This window comes from Typopeltis vanoorti, chromosome 16 (assembly GCF_054136105.1).
Source record: "Typopeltis vanoorti isolate ZY-2024b chromosome 16, IOZ_Tvanoo_1.0, whole genome shotgun sequence".
NCBI classification, from domain to species: Eukaryota; Metazoa; Arthropoda; class Arachnida; order Uropygi; family Thelyphonidae; genus Typopeltis; species Typopeltis vanoorti.
This window is the reverse complement of record NC_143564.1, coordinates 34,303,135-34,326,901: the sequence shown is the minus strand read 5'-3', so window position 1 is coordinate 34,326,901 and position 23,767 is coordinate 34,303,135. Positions and strand designations below refer to the sequence as shown.

Here is a 23,767-nt window from a genome sequence, read left to right as displayed (position 1 = left end):
ATCAGTAAACTGCAGCATATGGGGATGGATATAGAGTTAGTGAGATGGATAGGAGGATGGTTGATGGAGAGATATCAGAGAGTAGTTTATTCAGGGGTAAACTCCAAAAGACAACCTGTGACTAGTGGTGTGCCGCAGGGTTCTGTTCTTGTACCACTACTATTTAATTTGTTCATTAACGATATAGGAAAGGATCTCATAGGAACTGTTCATTTGTTTGCTGATGATGCAAAGTTGAGTAGAGCAATAGTGAATGCACATGATGTCAAAATTTTGCAGGATGATTTGGATAGATTGGAGGTCTAGGCTAAGGAGAATGGATGTCAATTTAATGTGGCAAAGTGCAAGGTTATGCATTTTGGGATGAAAAGATTAGCAGCACTATACCACATTGGTGGAACTGTACTCCAGGAGATTGACAAGGCCAGGAATTTGGGAGTGTTGGTGGATTGGAAGTTGAAGTTTAGGGGACACATTGCAAAAGTGGCTAAATCAGCTCATCAAATCACTTGGTTACTGAAGAATACTTTGAGAGCAGAGACAAGCAAGTTATTGTTCCTCTGTATCGAGCCTTGATAAGACCCCATCTTGACTACTGTGCCCAAATCTGGGCACCAGGGTTTCTTCTTGATGGAGAGGAGGTGGAGAGAATCCAGAGGTGAGTGACCAAGATGATAGCAAGTCTATGAAATGAACCTTATGAGAACAGGTTAAAGATTTATGGGTTGCAGAAATTGGTTGATAGGCAGAAAAGGGGTGATATGATTGAGACATTCAAATTACTGAAGGGTTTCTATAAGATTAATTCAGAGGATATTTTTCAGAACAGGATTGGTGAATGGGAGGACTAGGGGCCTTCCATGGAAACTGGGCAAGAGTTTGGTTAGCAAGGGTATTAGAACTAGGTTTTTTACTTGGAGAGTGGTGAATGAGAGTGTAATAAGTTGCCAGAGTCTGTTGTGGGTGCCATGACTGTGAATGAGTTCAAGGAAAAGTATGATAGATACTGTTCATGTTAAATAGTTGTTCTTGACATGATGTTTAGGGCCTCCCTCGATGAGTCTAAGGACTCGTTGGAGTTGCCTGTAATAATAATAATAATATACAATATAGCATAACACAGAGCGTATAACAATTATTATAACAACTAAACTCATGCTTTCTGACTTTTAGAAAACAAGTAGGATAGTTACACTTTACAGTTTGAAATTAAAACAGTTTTGAGCTCTCATTATGGCTGATGTAGAAGTGGTGAAAATAATAGAATATCAAGATGAAGAGCATAAGGATAAGGAAGAAGAAGAAGATGATGAAGAAAAAGAAGAAGAACCTGCAAGATACTACCGCCATGGTTGCCATGTGCCATTCGAGGAGGACCAAAGACATGAATTTAAAGCACATAGGGAAATCAGTTGGGAGGGTTTGACTAAGAAAGAATTTGAAGCTGTTGGAGGAAATCAAACTCATGAGCCAATATCTAGAAATCTTTGTGGCTTCTTAAACACTGGTGTTGGTGGAACAGTCTACATTGGCATTCAAGATACTGGTATAGTGAGAGGTGTTAATCTGACTCAATATCAGATGACAACGTCATCTAGCAACTCCAACAGTCCCAACTCATCATCTCCCAGCACGGCAACTTCTCATCCAGCAACCTTTGACGGCCAATTTAAACTGTTTGCTAAATTTGATGATACTAAAAGCACAGGAGAAGCAACAAACTTGGCTAACAGCGACAAGTGGTTTAAACAAGCAAAAGTAATTGATGGCAAAAAGATCACCACAGCTGATACTGGAATTTATTTCAAGTAGGTATCTAAGAACAAGAAAACATTGGTGATAAAAGATTACAAGCAATTTCTAGATGTTATTGCCAAGAACAAGAAAGTTGATGTTGAAGAGATTCAAATGAAACTTACCAATTGTGGACCTCCTGCAACTACACAAACCACAGCTGACAGCTGTTGATACTGCTGGTGCATTGAGTCGACTGACAGACCATACAAAATTCACAGGAACTCATAAGCAAAGGTTTGATGATACAGATAAAGGCAAAGGCAAAGAGGGTCGTGTGGATATGCCAAATGAAAGTGGTTATGTGTGTGGATATAAAGCTCAGGGAACTTATGACAAGAGTCACTGAAGAAGATCATAGAGTGCTGTTCAAAACACCTGTACAGATTTAATTAGGATTTATGTTTGTTATGATGTTTCAGCATGCTTTTTTTTTTCTTTCAGCATTTCAATTCCTACAGTTAATTTTTCTGACTGTGTGGCATTTTGTGATATATTCTGATGTGATCTGTACAAGTTTGGAGCTACTCTGTTGGTTTTCCCTTTTTTTAATGCTTGTTCTTCAGATTATCTATTTTTAGGTATTGTTAGATTGCTTAGATAACTGTTTCGATTGTGTATACATTTTGCTTGTGAAATAACAGCTGTTCTGCATGCTTATATTTGTGAAACTGTATATAGCATACAAATAAGACAATTTGAAATAGTGCTCAGTCAAAAAAACAAATCCATTTCTTTATTTCATCTATTCTAAATGAAATAATTATTGGAATTTCATCAGCATTAAAATATTTAACTGTATACCTACCATTCAATCTTCACTGTTTTGGCATTTCAAGATGTATGTGTGTGTTCTTTTTGAGATATCATTTACTCTGATGAGGATAATTCTTATTATTATTAAATAAGCAAGGCACATTGTATTTAGAAATCTAGCAGTTGTTGTTCACATTCATAGCAGATTATAAGTCATTCTTATAGTGTTTCATATATTGAATTATACAGTGAGTTAGCCTAGCTGTGAATATAGAGGATGAAATTCTGAGTGCTCACATTTTCCAGCATCCTTGCTTAGCTGTTTTGGCAGACCGATCTCATGTAATATTTCATCTGACCCACTAAATATTCCCCTTCCATGTCTCTAAAGCTATGGCCTTTCAGAAACTTAAGTATTAAATGTGAATTAAGTGATTAAATGAAAAACATTAATATAAATGATACAGTACAAGTTTTCTTAATACTGTTTGGTAATAAATACACAAACATTTTCTCTTACACAAGAATTCAATTCTTGGAGTGAGCTGAACAGTTGTTCAGAATGAGAAGAATTTTTGATCTTCTGGGAGGGCTACAGACATTCAGTGTGCTTAGATTTCAGGCATAAAAACCTAACCAAGCCATTCTAGTAATCTTTGTGTTATTATTATTATTATTATTATTGTGTAAGGTGCTTCCATAGAGTCAAAAGACTCATCGTGGGAGACCCAACATTGACATACTAATCGTTATTCGCACAATACCTGTCATACTTCCCCTTAAACTCATTCACAACCACCTCTGGCAACGCATTCCACCCATTTACAACCCTCCAAGCAAAAAATCGAGTCCTAACACCCTTGTTAACCACACTCTTACACAATCTCCAGGGATGACCCCCTCGTTCTCTCCCTTCCTTCACTGGTCTTAAAAAGGTTATCAGTATCAATCCTATAAAACCCTTTTAATAATTTATATGCCTCTATCATATCTCATCTCATACGTCTATCGACTAGTTTTTGAAGCCCACAGACCTTCAATCTATCCTCGTAGGAGACATCCCACAGGCCTGCAACAATTTTTGTAACCCACCTCTGAATCCTCTCCACTATTTCCACATTACCAAGAAATCCAGGTAGTCCAAATGAGGTCTTATTAATGCTTTATAAAGTGGGACAATCACTTCCTTATCCCTGCTTGTCAGTGTGTTCCCTCAATAACCATGTAATCTGATGTGAAGTTTTGGCAACCTTTGCAATATGCCCTCGAAACTTAATGTTAATCCAACAATTTTTATTTGTGTGGTATATTATAAGGTAAATTTTAATGCCTTTCAAGGCTTTAGAACATTTAATTTCCAGCAATCATGTACATCTGTACATGATTTCTGCATTTCAGTACTCTATCCTTAGATTGTCTGAATCTCATTGGCCGTTCTTTGCCATTTGTGGTGTGCACTGCCAATATAATTGCAGAGTTTGGTTGCTAGAAGAAGGAGAGGTATGATTGAGACTTTTAAACTGTTGAGAGGTGGTTACAGGGTTGACACTGGGGAGTTCTTTTGCTTGGTTGAACAGCAGGAAGAAATCATGACAAGGGGCCATCCCTAGAAGTTACGAAAGGAAACTGAGAACAAGAGAGTGAGGAATGGTTTCTTTGCATGGAGGATGGTTGAACCGTGGAATGCATTGCCTGATAGAGTGGTGAGAGCGAGAACGGTCAATGAGTTTAAGGAGTGGTATGATAGACTGTGTTTCCTAGAAGGGACCTCCCACAATGAGTCTTGATATTGTGTTTCCTAGGTCCTCCCGCGATGAGTCTTGATAGTGTGTTTCCTAGGACCGCCCGCGATGAGTCTTTTGACTCCTTGGAGGCCTAAATAATAATAACAATAATAATAATAATACAAATTAACATAGTTTAATCTCATGAGATGGCCTCCCAATATTTTTCTGAACGTGTAATTGTGAAATTACACATTTTATTTCATTGGACTTTATTGTAGTTACTTATGGTTAAATATTCATGTTTATGATGTCTTTATTAGCCTTAGGAACTACCTGAATATTTTTGCCACACTGCAAACCTATAAACGACATCACATTCAGAATGGTACAACGTTGTTTCTTACAAACAGCATACAACTATCAAAATGGTCTGTATTTGCAAAACATCAAGAATGGTGTACAGATCGCCAGCAGAATATTCAAGTAGATTAGAAATTACTATAATTATGTAACAGCTTTATGTTGGCCTCTTATCAAGGGAAACTAGATTATTATAGCAATTCTTATCACAAGGCATACTATATTGAAGAATTTACCCATAAATAGTAAAAGCATCTCAAAAATGCTACACAAATGCTTTTTAAACATCATATATGTTATTTTTAATAACCCTCATCTTGTTTTGTATTTTTATAATGAATCTAACAATATAATTATTATTATATAACGTAACTACAGTATATGAAAAGGGCTAAGGGAATAGAACTAACAAAGTTGGTAATCATCCCGTTTTTCCTACAAAAATTTAAATAAACAAATAAATAAATAAGTTCAATATGTCATATGTTGCAAATTACCGACTGATCAGCATATCAGGAGTCGTTGTCAAGGTCTTGGAGAAAGTAGTCAAGGGAAAAATACAGGAATGGATTGATGAAAATGAGATACTGTATGGGGGACAGCATGGTTTTGTGAAGGGTTGATCATGCCTCAGTAACTTGCTCAGGTTTTATAACACAGTGACGGCTGAACTGGATAAGGGTAAAGGGTTTACAGTGATACTGCGAGACCTGGTGAAGGCCTTTGACAGGATACCACATGGAATTCTAATCTATAAACTGCAACATATGGGAATGGATATAGGGTTGGTGAGATGGATAGGAGGGTGGTTGATGGAGAGATACCAGAGAGTAGTTTACTCAGGAGTAGAGTCCAAAAGACAGCCTGTGACTAGTGGTGTGCTGCAGGGTTCTGTTCTTGGACCACTGCTGTTTGATTTGTTCATTAACGATATAGGGAAGAAACTGAGAGGAACGGTTCATTTGTTCACCGATGATGCAAAGTTGGGTAGGGCAATAGCGAATGCAGATGTCAAAATTTTGCAGGATGATTTGGATAGATTGGAGGTCTGGGCTAAGGAGAATGGATGTCAATTTAATGTAGCAAAATGTAAGGTTATGCATTTTGGGGTGAAAAGATTAGAAGCAGTATATCACATTGGTGGAACTGTACTCCAGGAGATTGATGAGGCTAGGGACTTGGGAGTGTTGGTGGATAGGAAGTTGAAGTTTAGGGGGTCACATTGCAAAAGTGGCTAAATCAGCTCATCAAATCACTTGGATGCTGAAGAATACTTTGATGAGCAGAGATAAGCAAGTTATTGTTCCTCTGTATCGAGCCTTGATAAGACCCCATCTCGACTACTGTGCCCAGATCTGGTCACCTAGGTTTCTTCTTCATGGGGAGGAAGTTGAGAGGATCCAGAGGCGAGTGACCAAGATGATAGCAGGTCTATGGAATGAACCTTATGAAAACAGGTTAAAGATTTGTGGGTTGCAGAAATTGGTTGACAGGCGGAAAAGAAAAGGGGAGATATGATTGAGACATTAAAATTGCTGAAGGGTTCTATAGGATTAATTCAGAGGATATTTTTGAGAACAGGACTGGTGGTGGGAGGACTAGGGGACATTCATGGAATCTGGGCAAGAGTGTGGTTAGTAAGGGTGTTAGAGCTGGGTTTTTTACTTGGAGAGTGGTGAATGAGTGGAATAAGCTGCCAGAGTCTGTTGTGGGTGCTATGACAGTGAATGAGTTCAAGGCAAAGTATGATAGTATGATACTGTTTGAATGTCGAATAGTTGTGATGGACATGATGTTTAGGGCCTCCCTCGGTGAGTCTAAGGACTCCTTGGAGTCGCCTGTAATAATAATAATAATAATAATATACGACATGCGCCAACAATTAGTTTCTTCATGACCATATTAGAAAAAAATATCTTATCATGGTTAGCATGCTGGAAATTAAAGTAAAATTAATAAATCACAGCGTCAAATGGAGCTAATTCCACGATTGCAGGGAAAATACGTAATATGTGATGTGCTCATCATGTAACCTACACCTCTACTCTATACTAAGTGTGGTGTAGAATGCTGAAGTAAACTATTTAGAATAAGGAGGAATTAGAATAATTTTTATTAGTTTGCTTATATTTATCCATTCTTCAGACATAAATGAAGAATGGATAAATATGAGCAATTAATATAGCAAAGAGCAGAAGTTCTTGAGGCAAAAACAAAGACTAGATGAAAAAAAAAAGGATTGAAAATTTGGAATGATGAAATAGCAACAGCTATAGAAATTACAGAATCACTAGAAGCTTATAGAAATAAAAGTAATATTGCAAAAAAAAAAAAAAAAAAGTGGAAGAAAAGCTCACCCAAATTCTTGGGATGGATTTATTAGTAATGTTGAAAATGATCTACATGGCAACCAAAACATTGCTTATGAATTAATGAAATATTTGACCAAATCAGAAAAACATGTAGCAGAAATTTCAGGTATTTCAAAAGAAGGATACAACATTACAAAAACAACTATAGCACAATCCATTGCTTTGTAATGAGAAAATGAATAATAAAAGTGTAAGTAATACAGGAATAGACTTATTGGAGATGATGGAATTGGAAGAAGCTTTATCAACAACAAAAAAAATAGAAAAGCAGCAGGAACAGATGGAATTACCTTGGGGTTAAGTATAGTGATATCTCTTTTAAAATAGGATTCCCTTAACCTGTTAAATAGTTGTTCGATTTGCTGTCATTGTGATCGGACATATTCCTTTAGACTCTGCCTAGTTGATTTTTATATAAGGTTTTTCGGGAAGCTCGCATTGCACTGGAACTAACACAGTTCGTGATCTACTATCTTCCCCTCTGTATGAAATATGCAGAGGTCTAATGGCCGGCAGGCCCACCCGCAATGATGAGGACCAGTGGTGGTTGAATGGTTTTTTAGGGAGGTAGATCGTTGCACTGTGTCCAAGTAAGCTCCTGAAACTCCTTTTTCCTAGTTTTTAGGATAGTCTCCTATAACAGACTAACTTTTTGCTGGTAGACGCTTATTCTAAGCTGTCTATGGGATTTGCTAGTAGACTCTCAGTCTACAGGATTACCCGGGAAACTGCTAGTTTCTCTCAAGCCAAACTATGGACTCTCCATATGATGAGCTTGATTTCAAACAGCTTTTTGCTGTCTTTAAGCATATAGGAGGCCTACCACAAAGGAAATGGCCAGGTAAGGTGGCAATCCACCAAGTAGAAGAGGTGGAAACAGAGGACTGTCAATCCCCTGACCCTCTCCCCAGCACTTCTCAAGATAACACCAGAGAGATTATGTCACCAGTTAACGACCAGCCCCTAGTGGACTCAGATAACTCTACAGACTATCAGGTTGTTAGCAGAAGAAAAGCGTAAGAAGAGTTCACCAGCAGCAGAGCCTGAAATAGTATGTCAACCCTTGGAAAAAACAACTCCAATGGACTTAACAGCACAACCTGATGAAAGAACAAAGACTAACTCCAGGGTACAACCCAAAGAGAGGATTCCACCTGTAATCTTAAGAACAAAAGAAAAATGGTCTACTATCACAGCAACGATGAGGAATACAAACATCAAATTTACATGAGCCAAAAGCACAGGTGAAGGAATCCGGATCCAACCAGAAGGAATTTCGGACTACTGCCAACTCACCAGACTTATGGATGAACTAAAAGTCCCATATCACACATTTCAGCTCAAAAGCGAAAAAAACTTAAAAGTAGTAATTAGAGGGCTGGCTGAGACCATTCCAGTGGAAGAAATAGCTACTGACCTCAGATCACAGGGCCTAGAGCCGATCAAAATTTTACGAATGTATCGAGCTGACAAGCGTCCTATGCCTCTGGTCTTGGTCAAGATCAGTAAAGAGCATAGAGAAATTTACGACTTTAAAATAGTATGCAGTTTGGTCATCTAGACTGAGCCTCTCAGAAGAAAGGCTTCAGCTGGTCAATGCCATCGCTGTCAAAAGTATGGGCATGCACAAAAACTATGCAAAGCGGAACACAAGTTTGTCAAATGTGGTAACAACCATCCCTCACACACTTGCGTCAAACCACGAACCACACCTGCTAAGTGTGTAAACTGTGGCGGCCCACACCCAGCAAATTACAAGGGATGCCCACTCCACCCATTCAACCTGCAGAAGGCTAGATTGGCACTACCCCTGCCCAATCAGAAGTGAATTACACCAGAAATCAAAATACAGGTCGTTACTCCTGAAAAGTCATATGCATCTGCGGTCTCTACAAATAGCAAACCAGCATCTTGCAACCAAACCACCGCAGCAACCCTAATTGCTACTTTAGGAGAGATGTTAACAGCCTTTAGCAAAACAAATCCCAATCAGGCTGACACCAACAAATTCCTCAAAAACACACAAGTCATCTTCTCTATGATTAATGGATAACACAGTCAACTAATTCATTACAGATTGCTTATTGGAATGCCAACGGGCTAAACAACAATCTCCTAGAAGTAAAAGAATTTGCTGAAAGTTATAAGATAGACATCCTTTTAGTCAACGAGACGCATCTTCGGCCTTGCGACAACCCCAAAATAAGGCACTACACGCTACTAAGATCAGATAGACTCAACGCCAGAGGGAGCGGAACTGCTATATTTGTTAAAAAAAGCATTAGATACAACGAGATCAAGAAATCAGCAACCATAAACCTGGAAGAAACTGGAATTGAAACACATACAAAAAACACAGGCAGTCTAAAACTATATTCAGTCTACAATCCTCCAGGCAAACCACTTCTAGCCTCAGACCTCTCCCAGCTCCTTGACACAAACGAAGCAACAATAGTGGCAGGAGATCTAAACGCAAAACACCCTGCATGGAACAGCAGGAACACCAATAATAATGGGAAGAACCTACACAAATTTGCTATAACAAGAAACATCACCATAGCAGGTCGTGTTGAACCAACACACTACGGACCACTCGGCAAACCTGACGTGCTGGATATCGCCATTTTCAGGAACACCCCACATCAATTCCAGTTGCAGGTTATTAATAATCTTAGCTCCGACCACAATCCAGTTCTGCTTAGCCTAGGCGGAGAAGCAGAAACCATCCCCGAACAATCCTACACAAATCTGAAGAAGCTCAACTCAACTCTCAATAATATCACAGGCCCTGTCCCATCTATCTCCTCACCCAAAGAAGTAGACATAGCGATCAATAAACGGGAAAGCACAATCCAAACTGCCTTGCAACAGCCTCCACAGTTACCGTTCCAGCCCAAACTAACCTGCTCCCAGAAGAGATTCTAAAGCTTATCTGCAGCAAAAACAGAATTAAACGTCAGTACCATACAATACTATCACCCCAGGATAAGCAAGAGCTTAACAGAGCAACAAACCTAGTCCGATATGCAATTAAAGACCATAAGAATCAGCAATGGGAGAGGAAACTAAGCTCCTTAAAAACTGAAGATAACTCACTATGGAAAATGACTAAAGCCCTCCGCAGCGATCACCCTAACATAAAACTAATACACGGAGAAAAAGGTATAGTCTACCGAGATGATGAAAAAGCAGAAGCTTTTGCAGACTCTCTGGAGCTGCAATTTCAACCAGACTACACTCATGCGGACTTGCGCTTCATTGAAAAAATCCACAAGCAAGTACGCTATGCACTTCATCATTCCACCACCCATGATAACACAAACTATACCACGCAAAATCAAATATACCAAATTATCAAGAACCTCAATAACAGAAAAGCACCAGGTCCTGACCAGATTTCAAACAAAATTATAAAAGCACTCCCTCACAAAACAATAATGCATCTAGTGGTTATCATTAATGAGATGCTAAGACTCAACTACTTCCCCACTCGCTGGAAGCAGGCAGATGTAATCCTTATACGCAAATCAGGGAAAGCACCTCAGTTCCCTCAGAATTACAGACCTATCAGCCTCTTGTCAGGCCTGGGGAAAATAGCAGAAAAAGTAATTCTAAAACGCCTACAAAGTGCAACGGACAATCTAGGTCTAATCCCAAAAGAACAATTTGGTTTTCGAACTGGATACTGTACAAATCTACAGACTTATAGAGTACATAACTATTGGATTTAACTAGAGACAGCATACAGGTGCAATTTTCCTAGATGTGGCGAAGGCCTTCGATAAAGTGTGGCACAAAGGCCTCATCCACAAATTAATTACTGCAAAATACTCACTAAACCTCGTCCAAATCATAGATTCTTACCTAAAAGACCGAAAATTTCAAGTGAAACTTCGTGGGCCCAGATCAACCACAAGAAGTATCACAGCAGGTGTCTCCCTATTATCGCCGTTACTCTTTAACATTTTTATCTCAGATGTCCCAAACGCAACATCAACCACCATGGCATTTTATGCGGATGACATGGCGATACTGACCAGATTGCTCAGACCATACCTGGCCACACAAAGATTACAAAATGCAGCAAAGAATCTTGAAAAATGGTTTCGGTTATGGAGGATTGATGTTAATGCAGATAAAAGCACGGCCATTCTATTTACAAGGAAGAAAGCAGATCATCATGAAGCAATCACGATGTTCAATACTGTTATTCCATGGCAAAAAGAAGTAAAATACCTAGGAATCAAAATAATCATCTCAGCTTCAACTCCCACATCGCTCATGCTTGCAACAAAGCAAACTCTGCAACAGCTCAGCTCTACCCTCTACTCAACCGTAGAAGCAAAGTCAGCCCAGAAAACAAATTAAGAATATACAAAGCAATCATCAGACCTATTCTGACTTATGGTTCGCCAGCGTGGAGCCACACCTCTCCAAGCAACATCAAACGACTACAATTAATCCAAACCAAGTGCCTCCGAATGATCTTTGATGCCCCATGGTTTGTAAGGAACACTATTCTCCATCAAGACGGAAACCTGCAAGACATACCTACATTTCTCCTCCAGATAGCAACCAAGTACTTTGCTCAGGCATCACTCCATCCCAACCTACTCATTCGTGAGTCATCAGATTATGATGAAAAAGACAGATGGAAACATAAACGCCCAAAGGCGGCCCTGATCACAAATTGAAATCTTTCAACACAGCCCTAATTAGGGTGAGCCAAGTGCTCAAAAATCTCTTCCATTAAACCGGGAATTATTCATAGCGATGAAGGGATTAGAGTCCACGGGACTGATATCCATCAAGCCACAGAAGTTATCAGTTATTAGCAAATATACCCCAAGAATGGAGAGGGAAAAAAAAGCTAAAATAATGTATTTTTTTAAGAAGGGAAATAGAAGTTTATGTGAAAATTACAGAAGTATTAGCTTATTAAATACAGCATAAAAATATATGAATATATGAATTATATAGTATAATTTTAAATAAAAGACTTGCCACTATTGTTGATAGTTTGTTATTGGAGGAACACACGGGATTTAGAAAGGGTAGAAGTTGCATTGATATATATATATATATATATATATATATATGATCTAATAAGGAAGTGGAAACGTGTAGTAAATCCAGAAATAAGCATGATTGAACATAACATCAGTAAACACAAAGACGTTTTATAGATGATCAAGTAATTATACAAAATCAGAAGACGAGCGACAGATATTCGTTCACTATCTACAGCAATTAACTATTGAATGCAGTTTATGAATCTCGTTATCTCATTAAAGAAAATAAAACTATGGTATTCTGGAGCAAATATCCCATACGAACTAAAATGGCAATTGAAAACTAAACCCTAGACATATTTTCAATATTTAGGATGGGACATTTGATATAGACAATAAGTTGCACCATTTTCAAGCCATCTTCAGTATTGTAAGACGACCAACAAAAGGCAAAACAAAAAAGGAAACACATTTAAAATTTTATAAGTCATGGCAGTGCTAACAATATTATATGAGTCAGAAAGTTGGATAGAGAAAAAAAAAAAAGATGTAAGTACAGTACAAACAACTGAAATGAAATTTCTTCGAACAATTAAAGGAGGTACAAGAATGGATAGAATACGGAATGATGAAAGTAGGAAGGAATTACAAATACAAACAACCAAAAGAAGTAAGCATAAACCGAAAAGAAAAGATGGGAAAAATAGACATAGGAAGGCCTGGAAAGAGAATAAAAACATAGTCCTTAGGATGCCGAAGCAAGCTTTCAGCTTATATCTTGAAAGAAGAAGAGAAAGAATAACAAGGAGTGAGCGCGAGCAGTTGCCGAGCTGCCTATAGAATAATATATTGCCGCAGTGCTACTGTGCGTTTGTGCTTCGGTAGCGCTTTGTTTGTATACTGTGCTATACAAGAAAGAAGCTATACCCAGAAGTTTTCTCGGTGTTTCACTTTGAACCCCCCCCCCCCCATTAATGGGCTATAAGTTTTCCAACATTAATATAAAATATCTTATCACGTGTTACAGTTAAACAAGATGAGTTTTCACAACAGAGCTCACAGACTGTTGTATAACATTATTTGTAATGGCATGACTAATCCGACTACGCACTGTAAGGTGTTTATTATTATTATTATTATTATTATTATTATTATTATTATTATTATCATCATCTGACACCTCCAGGGAGTCCAAAGACTCATCGAGGGAGAGTGTGCCAACAGCATCGAACGATTGGGCCCCTTCCAACTACTAACCGCGCTCAAACTTACTTAACTGAGCCATTAGTAGCAGAGGCTCTACCAATCGACCAACCTTTGCCGGCAAATGAAATCTATAATTAAAAAAAGAAAAAAAAAAAGTGGTCAAAAAGCTTCATCTGGCAATAGAAAGCTATGAAGAGGCAGATAAAAATCAGTTATTGTGACGTCAAGTAAACGTAGCTTGTCCTTGAAACTAGTAAAGGTTTCGAAGTTTCGGCCATTTTCATGAACAAAGTTCGTTTACCTATTTGGCATATACAACGACAGATGTCTTTCTTTTTTTTATCTGCCTTTTCATATGAAATCTAGGAAACAAGTCTTCCATGCGCACAGAACAACTAAAATTAGGATAGAAATAAAATTAAGTCTTATCCAGTGAAGTAAATGACATGACTTGAAATGTAGTGTGCAGGAGTGATATATATATATATATATACAGTATATACACACAAGGGCGGCTCGTGCATAGGCACTGCAGCACCCCCAATTTTTCTTGATATATAAATATATTTATTAATTTATTTATATTTGCTTGTAATATTTAATTTTATCATCAACAATCCTATACAATTCTCTTATTTTGTATAAAAAATAATAAAAATCCATCTTGTAACACTTAGGAGGGCGAAGGACGCTAGCAGCACTTTGTTTACTACAGTGTCATATTGCTACGCGCGCAAGCTTATGCACGTCATAGTGAGATGCGAGCTATTAGCGTAATGCGGCACTGTCCGTCGCGCAGTTCCACTGTTGTTTATATGCAGTTTGCGCCAGTAGTAGAGTGTTCGTAGGGCTTATTGTGTTTACTCCATCTCTTTAAATATTTCGACATTATAATTAAAGGATTTAATTGTAATGTCCAAAAATTGTAAATCCATTCCCTTAATTACAATTAAAGGAATGGATTTTATTTTTAAGTAATTTTGAATTATACTAAACTGTATAATTTTATCGATAATAAACAATATTTTTTCATGAAACAAAACAAGAAGAATATATTTTATTTTTATTTTGAATTATACCAAACTGAATAATTTTATCGATAATAAACAATATTTTTTCATGTTTATTTGTTTTTTAATTTTTACCATAATTTTGATATTTTATCCAAACACGTATACACTGTATTTACAGTTTGTATGTATATTACGAAAGTTGCCCCCCCCCCCCCACGATTTCAAGCCACGAGCCACCACTGGGAGTGATTAATATCAAAGGTAGCTCCAATGGATGAGGTTTGGGGTTACTGGCGTCACTGGTGCAGTGAACAATGCATTCTGGTCTTCATGAAGTGTTAGCTGTCCGATTTAAACAGAAATAAAAAATTTTCGACGTTTTCTCAATGATGACTGCTAATTTTCATCGAAATTGATTACACGCTCACATCACGCAGATACTGTTTTAACAGATAGATATAACATTTATTGGTTAATAACCAGTTAAGCTTATATTTTACTTATGCATACTTGCTAACTTCTACTTATACAGGAATACAAAAATTATCATACGTCATTATACTCTGAATACTTGCAAGCAACCTTTGGAAAGACAGCTAATGCAACTAAGCAACGAGGACAAACATGCTGTCTGTTACCGCGTAGGTAACAGACAGCATGTTTGTTACCTACAGCCAGTCGGTTTGCCTGTTTGAGCTAGAGGAGAAAACGTAGTGAGCTCCGTATCGAACACATCCTCATTTACAAACATAATTGTTTCGCTCGTCATAGACGGGATTCAGATGCAGGCAGATCTTTCCAACCGAAGAGTAAATGTCGCGTATTCCTTGCGCGTGTGAGAAGGAGACGTGCGAAATTAGGCAGATAAGCGAAAACAATTTGTAGTCACATAACGAATGGCTGGTGTGGAGGTTAGCGAGTTTCAGTTAACAAAGAGTGAATCCACCGTAGTTTAGAGATAAATAAACTACACTGAAATTTGAAAGAATGTTTTACAAGTGGAAGAGTACCAAGGGGAGGGTGCATTGTTGTCGACCGATTTACCTTGGGGTGGTTGGCGTACCTGGTTTCCAACCAACAGGCCGCGTTTCGAATACCGCCGCGGGCATGACTGTTTGTGACTGTCTTAAGGTAGCGGATGAATTTCGTCGTCCCATGTGAGGTCATAACCCCCGCTTATTGGAGGCATGAAGTGGTTTAAAAAAAGTTCCATGTATAGGGTTTCCGGATTGATGGAATCAAACCTGCAAACAGAACAAAATATGTAAAAAATAAAATAATAAAAAAAACGCTAAAATAAAAATACCAAAAATTATATAAAATTAATTAAAAAAAAGAAAAAAAATCATCAGACCATTCACGGTATTAATGTACTTTACAACCTTTCTCGGGTGGAAGTCACATAAAAAACTACCTGGAAAGAAATACAGGTTAGTCATCATCATGTTATCAGCAAACCTCTTCAATAAGACGACCTGGTCTTTTTTTTTTTTTTTTTTTTTGATGGTTTATAATGAAGAACTTACTTGAGTAGTGAATTTGCATTCTTTTAACATACTCCATACAACTATATTTATATTTATTTTCTCTATTGGTTTCTAGATTAATTATTTCATTATATTTCCGTTTCTTTTGTGATCAAATAGAGTATATTTTGCTCTTTTCCTAATAAATTGCATTTCACTGTTATTGATCATTGCTTATATTTTGATTTTATTGTCCAAATTTCGCTTCCATATAGTAGCATTGGTAAAGCTAGTAGTATACGATAAATTTTAGCCGAGTCTGGTTTATACCGGCTAGGTTTAGGCCAAGAATTTATTACGCCTGTTATTTTTAGGTATTTTGCAATTAATTTCATGTTTATATCTTCATCTTTCATCTTCATATGAAATTATATGAAGATGAAAAGGATATTAATATGTGTTAAAATTTCGAGGAAGGCTAGTCCATTGGCTTTAAGATAACAGCAGCCTTACCTGAACTATTCGTAGCCCGGATAGTAACTCGACACAGGAAATTTTACTTCACTTTCAATTCACAGATTAGTTTATTTGTATAAATCAGTATAAATACTGTTTTATACAAATCAGTTATCAATTTTGAAAAAAAGGCATTTCTCTCTTTCGGGAATAATAAGTGTTTGCTTATTGTTTCCAGGAAATTAATTCTCCGTAGTTTATTTTTGCTAAATATTATTAATAAAAAAACTTCTCATATGTAACAAAGTAAATCAAGGTTCCCAAAAAAACTCAGAATAATCGGACTAAATGAAAGGTAAATTTGGGGTGAGAGGAAGCAAGAGGCTGGCTGGATGCAATTTAGAACCGGGCTACTTATATTATTTTAGTGGTGTTGTTGTTCCTGTTGTTATCATTGACCGAATTTCAGATGGGAATTCATCAAAATAAAAAAAATAATAATAATGTCAGCTAAAGTGCAACCACTTCTAAATTGCAGTCAATCTTCTGCTTCAGCGGTCCTTGGATTACTATTTTACATATAAGATTTTTTTTTAATGATATACCACTTAATTTTTGATGAAGTAAAACGCTCAAAGAGTAAATTGTCAAAATCGGTTGAATGATGCGAATTTACGACCCTAACCTCCATTCTGATTCAACCATGTAAGAAATAACTATATTCTAAATTTGGCCGAAAATAGTTGACTATTGAGACCTGTACCGGTGTCTGAGAAGAACAATCCCCTCTCCCGCATTCATTTTAGTCTCAGTTGAACTAAATTTCCCAAAGAACTTTAATCGATGAAAAAAAAAAAAAAAAAAATGCAGATATGATCAAAAATGGTTGAACATGATTTATATCTGCAAAAAACATAATTTACCCCCTCCAACGCCCCCTACACCCTTCGTTTTATTCCAATTACGATTATTTTTTTGAGAAGAACTTAAAGCGTTTTAGAAATAGCAATATTCCAAATTTGGTTGAACTACAACTCTTTTTCTTTTGTCCAATTTGCATGAAATCTTCTTGGGAACATATAGTCTTATTTAATCTTAAGTCAGTTGAACAATGCATCAAATGCATCGTTGCTCCAAATCCCCCCCTTCATTTCAGTTCAATTATTCTGAGCTTTTTCAGGAACCTTCAGCAATATAAGAAACAATTATATTCCAAATTTGGTCGAAGTTGGCTAAAAGATGCAACTTGCTGAGCTGTCTGCGGAGGAGGGGAAAGAGAAAAGAAGTTTGTTGAAAAAGAAGAATTGGGGATGATTTTCGCTATTTTCCAAGTGATCGACTTATTATTATTATTAACTGAATTTAAGGCTTGAATTTTAGCAAAATGTGTCTCTTAGAACCTGAGTTATAGCAGGTCAACTTTTGGCTGGTTCTTTCTTGTAATAGGAACATCAGCGACTTGCTACAGTACTTGATATTGATATCCTTTTTAACTTTTATTTTGTTTGTTTATTTATTTTTAGTGTGTGTGTGTGTGTGTGCGTGCGCGCGCGCATGTATTAGTCCCACTCAAGAATAATTTCATCGTCACCACTCTACTAACGAAATTCTATCACCTGACACACAGCTTCAAGTAAAGATCGCCACAAATACACGCAACATTACAAGTTGCATTACCTCACGATGTTGGCTGCCAGTTTTCTCCCCCCACCCCTCTCTCTCTCTCTCTCTCTCTCTCCTTCACCCACGCGAGCGAGTTTCGCTGTATACAACTCGATTAGTAGGCAGCCCAAGCCGAAAGATTGTAGCAAACAGGAGATGAGTGCGAAAAAAGTGAATAATGTTTAATAGACATAATGGTGATAAGCGAAAACATTGACTAACGTGGGGTGGATACCCAAGCGCTGATTGGCACTCACGTGTTGGTTTAATCGGGGGAAAAACAGACTACTAAAGATAACAATTAACTAAATTTGTTATTGACTTATTAAACCAATATTCTGTCTTGGTCACAAAGGCATCTTCGTGAGTATAAATTTGTCTTTGTTTTATGTTATGTTACAATCTTTCTGCGTGCAAAAGCATATTCTTATTTTCATGCCATTGAACAAGACGATATTTTGGTTAATAATTAAACATTTAGTTAACCAAATGTTTAATTTAGTTAACTAAATAAATTCTGAGATCGGTAAGGATCCAGTTTCTCAAAAGAGGGGTACGCGTACCTAAATATCTTACGTAATGGTTGACATTATCATATTTGGATTCCAAATCACTATCATTGCCTTGAACTAAGGCGCCAGCGATATTTTGTTTACTTTCATGAAGACAAAATAAGAATTTCGAAAGAAATCTACGGTATTCTACTAAGACAAAATATTATTTTATAGGATTTCAAAGCAGGTACGCAGCCAGAAAAATTACAAAAACCTTAACTAAGAGCGATAGATGATGCATGAAGAGCAACGGTGCGTTTCATAAAGGGTTTCAACAAAGTGAGTTCGTTTCGTAATACATTCTTGTATAGTAATATCATTCAGTACCACAGTAAGAGCTTCCGTAGCTCAGAAGGTATTGATGATATAACTTGTGCTTGGAAATTCAGTTTAGGACGCGAATAACCTTTTTATGGGCTTTTCGATTGAAAATGAGTTAGCCCGTTGCAATACATATATAGAACACTTCAGGGAATAAGGATTAACCAATCTATTCCTCTAAATTTGGTTTCGAATACCTGGGCGGTGAAGTATGGATCTACGCGTTACCGTAAATCAGGAAGGATATTGACAGGGATCATCCGTACCTCAGTCGCTATAAACGATGCGCTTTGTTGGCAAGACATGGATTCGAATCCCATCTAGGACGTGAAGAACCTTTATCAGGGCTTTTCAAGTGAAGGTGAGTTAGCCTGTCTCTTAAGGAGGTGGCAGTTTTTTACTCCCGGAAACTCAGGTTTTTCATCCCCAAAAAAAGGTAAAACGGCACCGTGAACACACACATAGCTACACACACATAAAACAGTTACCATTATTGAGAGAGAGATGCAACACAGTAATGGTAGCTCAGCTGCATTAAATTGTCTAAAATCTTATTATGGTGTCGGAAGCAAAGGATGCTTGAGGGGTGTTTCACGGGAAAACATTTTTTTGCTTACTTGGGATAAGGATTAAAATCAAGTATAAAACTTCTTGGTATCTTTAACGTATAATACACCCAAGGCAAAAAAAATTTCCACATCTTTGTCTCATCCAGAGATTTTTATTAATAAGATCAAGCACCGTTTGTCTACTTGCATATGAGATATATATGAACTTCTGCATTACTTCAACCTTGGTATCTTTCCCGGGTCTGGCTCCCACTGATGAGACCTCAATAAAGGTCGAAACCGGTCTGGGTAGTGGCCCTTCCCATTATCCATTTCATTATACACGCCCGAAAGGTGGGATACACACTAAAGCAAGTGATGACTTCGTATCGTATAGTAATACAAGTAGCTCAGACGTGAATATATTTCACGCGCAAAACATTGTTTTGCTTACTTGGGAAAAGGATTAAAACAAGTATAAAATTTCTTGGTATCTTTAACGTATAATACACCCAAGGTAAAAAAATTTTCCACACACACACACACACTCATATATATATAACAATAGAACGGTGTAACATATAGCGCCTCCGTAACGCAATTGGAAGAACGACGGTATGTTGCGCCCTTCGATTAGAAAAGGCCTAAGTTCGATTCTCGTCATGACGGGAGGAATCTTTATATGGACTTTTTCAATTGAAGGTGAGTTAACCGATCTCATACGGAGGTAGCAGGGTTTTTTCTCCCGGAAACTCGGGTTTTTCATCCCGCATACAGATAAATCGGCCCTTCAGAACACACGCAATTTACAGACAAAAAATACTAGCTGTGGTGGTGGTAGGCAGTAGATGGCGTTGATGTAGGTGATTGGTAGTAGAGGTTCTGTGGAGACGGAGAGTTGTACAGTAGGTGTCCTCTCGCGATGAGTATTTGGACTTCTTGGAGGTGTCACGAATAATGATAATAATAACTCGTATTACAGATTATTAACACTTAGTAAAATATTTAAATACGCGTCGACAGCATTAGAGAAATTGCTAATTTTATTCCATTCAAATACGGTTGTTACCTAGTTGACAATGAGCGCTACAGCTCACTGTACTCATTGCAGTGTTAATGTAATGCGCAATAGCAATCTTATTATTATTATCATACACCACTAAGAAGTCTAAGGACTCATCGAAGGAGGATATTCTACTCTAGTACATATAATTCGCTATCTCCACTACTTAATCCACCAACTACACAGAACATCATCTACCGCCCACCACCAATGGCACTGTTTGCCTATAAATTGCGCGTATTCTTTGGTTGATTTGCCTGTATGCGGGATGAAAAAACAAAGTTTCCGGAAGGGGGGGAAAAACATGCTACTTTCCTATGAGATCGGCTAACTCGCCTTAAACTGAAAAAGCAAATATGAAGATTGCTTCTGTCACAACGAGAATCAAACTTGGGTCCGTTTCCAATCGAAGGACGAAATATATTGTCTTTTTTTTTTAATAATAGGTGCTTACAAAGTTAGCGTTGATACTTGACAAATTACCTCTAATACTTAAAAGGAAAAAAAAAGTTTTAATATTTTGATAACAGAAACAAATCCATACACGACTTACAAGTAACTAGAATATAACAATAGTCGTCATTTCTGCAATAGTTGTTTGTTTTACGAATGTTGCGTGAAAGCATTTCATCGTGGAAATCGAATATTAAAAAAACCGACATAATGGCGTCTTTAATTACGGTATATCTGAAAACACTGTTTTTTTTTTTTTTTGAAAACGAAACTGTTTCGTTCAAAACAGGACGAACAGACATCCTGTGCAAAATATACAAATCGGCCTAAAAATACGTGCAATTAACACATATTACAGACTATTATGCATATATACAAAATACGCGCAATTAACACATATATACATAAAGGCTTAACTGTCTCATTACAGTAGACCTGGGTCCGAATCCGAGTCGTCTAAGACGCAAGAACCTTTATAAAGGTTTTCGATCCAAGGTAAGTGTTCTCATGGGTTTGCCTTAGAAAAACAGACAAATCGGCCAGAAAAACACCCTCATTTAACTGACATAATAAATCCGTTTTATAAATACTCTCCGATAAACAGCAATAACCATAAATTTTGCCTCGCAACTCATAGCGAACAACTGAGCAAATTGACTGAAGTATAACAAAAGGTAGCTTTGTGGCGTGAACCAAAAATCCATGGAGAATACTGCTATTCCGTCTAAAAACGTCCAAAGCTATACCACTAGAAACAGAAAGGGCTTTTCTTATGCAAATCTTCTGTCTGCAGTTAGGTCTGTGGTTCGTGGGCATAACCATCTCGCTAATAGAATTACTTAATACAACTCTTTCATGCGATTCAGAATGTCATTTCAATACAAGAGATGAAAGTTACTTTATTCTTCCAGCTTGAAACTGGGATTGAACCACAACTGTTCACATAAAGCAAATTAAATAAAGCAAGAGTTTTAAACCTACCAAAGTATTCTACCCGATCCTGGGAACAAAACACAAAACTACAAACCTGCTTGTTCCAAGGACTTCATTCTCTCTCTCTCTCTCTCTAGAGAGAGAGAGAGAGAGAGAGAGAATGAATTATTCACTGACGTTTTGCGTTTGCTGTGTATGATTGTTTTTGAATTACGAAGAAGCAACTAAGACGGAAGCCAGTATAGTACGCCAGTTAATTACATGTATTCTAGCCGGTTTTTTTGCTTAATTTACAGAACAAAAACCCCGAGTTTCAGAGAGAGAAAAAAAAAAAAAAACTTACCACTTATATGTAGCGTTTTATTTTATAGTGACATTTCTAGATTTTATCTAGCTTAGTCGCTTAGAATATAACCAAAACCAACCAATATTATTTACTAATTCATCTAAAACAGCTCGATAGGCGTTCTGCGTCTCCAAGATGAACAATAGCTTTGTTCGTCTTTGCTTTGGTTCAAAAGTCGCTGATTTTTTTTACTCAAAAGATATGAAGATGTTGAACTTCTTGATAAAGGGAAATACAAAGAATACGAAAGATTAATTTGTGCAGATTTGAAGTTCTCATTGTAAGCCTGGAACACAATCCGGTTAATTATTATTATTATTATTTTCATTTAATGACTCGGATTGTACAGCCAGTAACCGGCACTTAAAAAAAAAAAAAAAGTGAACAAAAGTAACCAGGGTAAATTTGTAAGCTCAAACGATGTTCCAGTAATAATTTCCGCGATTCAAATGAAAGTCTTTTATACAATAAATATAAAATTCGAGTTAATAAAGTAATTTTTTAAAGTATTAAACAAAGAATAGTGAACATTGCTATAATGTTCCAAGTATTTTAGAGGTTATTAGAGGAAATCCGTATTAGGTATTTTCGTGAAGCCAAAACATAGGAAAATAACATGAGATAAACGGTTTGAAAGATCAATGATCATAGAATGGTGATTTGGAAAGCACAATCGAAAACATTGCAAGAAATTTGAAATATTCATTTCTGCACTGTCATTTTTACTTGATAATGCTGATGCAGCGAGCGGAAAGAAGGTAGAGAAACTTCCATCCCCCCTCCAACACACACACACACACACACACACACACGCATGCACGATATCTATCATTTGCGAAATCCAGCATCGGCATATTAGTTAATCTCATGTAGATAAGCAATATACCTAACAACTCACTTCAAAAACCATAAATATTACAAAAGAAGGAATCTTTTCTTTTCATTTGAAGATGTAATAGAGAATATGTACATCAAAAATTCCTAAAGTTAATATTATAATAACTGTTGGAGCAAATGTAAAATACCATTACACTGACGAAAGTCTAAGATTCAACTGTAGGTGGAAATGTACTATCAGATTGGTTAAAAGAATTAAGCTTATTAAATATATATTAAAATAGGAAATTTCTCAGAAAAAGAGTCGAGGAAAGATTACAAAGAATTTACTCTTAGTAATAATAGTTTACTTAGTAATTAAGAGTTTACTCTTAATTACTAAGATTTTCTGTCTTCTACCAAGAGACATCTTGGTAGAAGACAGAATTCCAAGATGTCTTCTTGGAAGAAGACATCTTGGCAATGGCATGGACTTCACGAACTCGTATTTATGCCTGAATATAAATGCAAATACAGGAAAGGTATTCAAGGTAAGTTTTATATCTTTGTGAGGGGAAAATCGGAGCACTCAGAGGAAAACCAACCCTGTAGACTTAGACCGACGAACTAACTCATTGCTGGAATAAAAATAAATAAATAAAATACGAACAACAGGTGAACCAACTAAGGTGAGTCGTATACTGACTAATGCCGGCCTGGTTGGGCGTAAAAATTACCAACTCTTTCCAGAGCGTAGACCGGAGGTTTAAATCTCAGACCGATAATTTACTCCCGGAAACAAAACACATACAAACTAAATAAATATTATGCATAAATTATATATTATTATTATTATTATTATTATACGGCTCTCCGTGTAGTCAGTAGACTCATTGCAGAAAACCCAAA

At 37.0% G+C, this 23,767-nt stretch overlaps 1 pseudogene; it reads left to right on the top strand.

The window, feature by feature from the left end:
- Nucleotides 1-1,233: 1,233 nt before the first annotated feature.
- LOC150097942 (tubulin polymerization-promoting protein homolog pseudogene) lies at nucleotides 1,234-2,143 on the top strand (annotated as a pseudogene).
- Nucleotides 2,144-23,767: the final 21,624 nt, after the last annotated feature.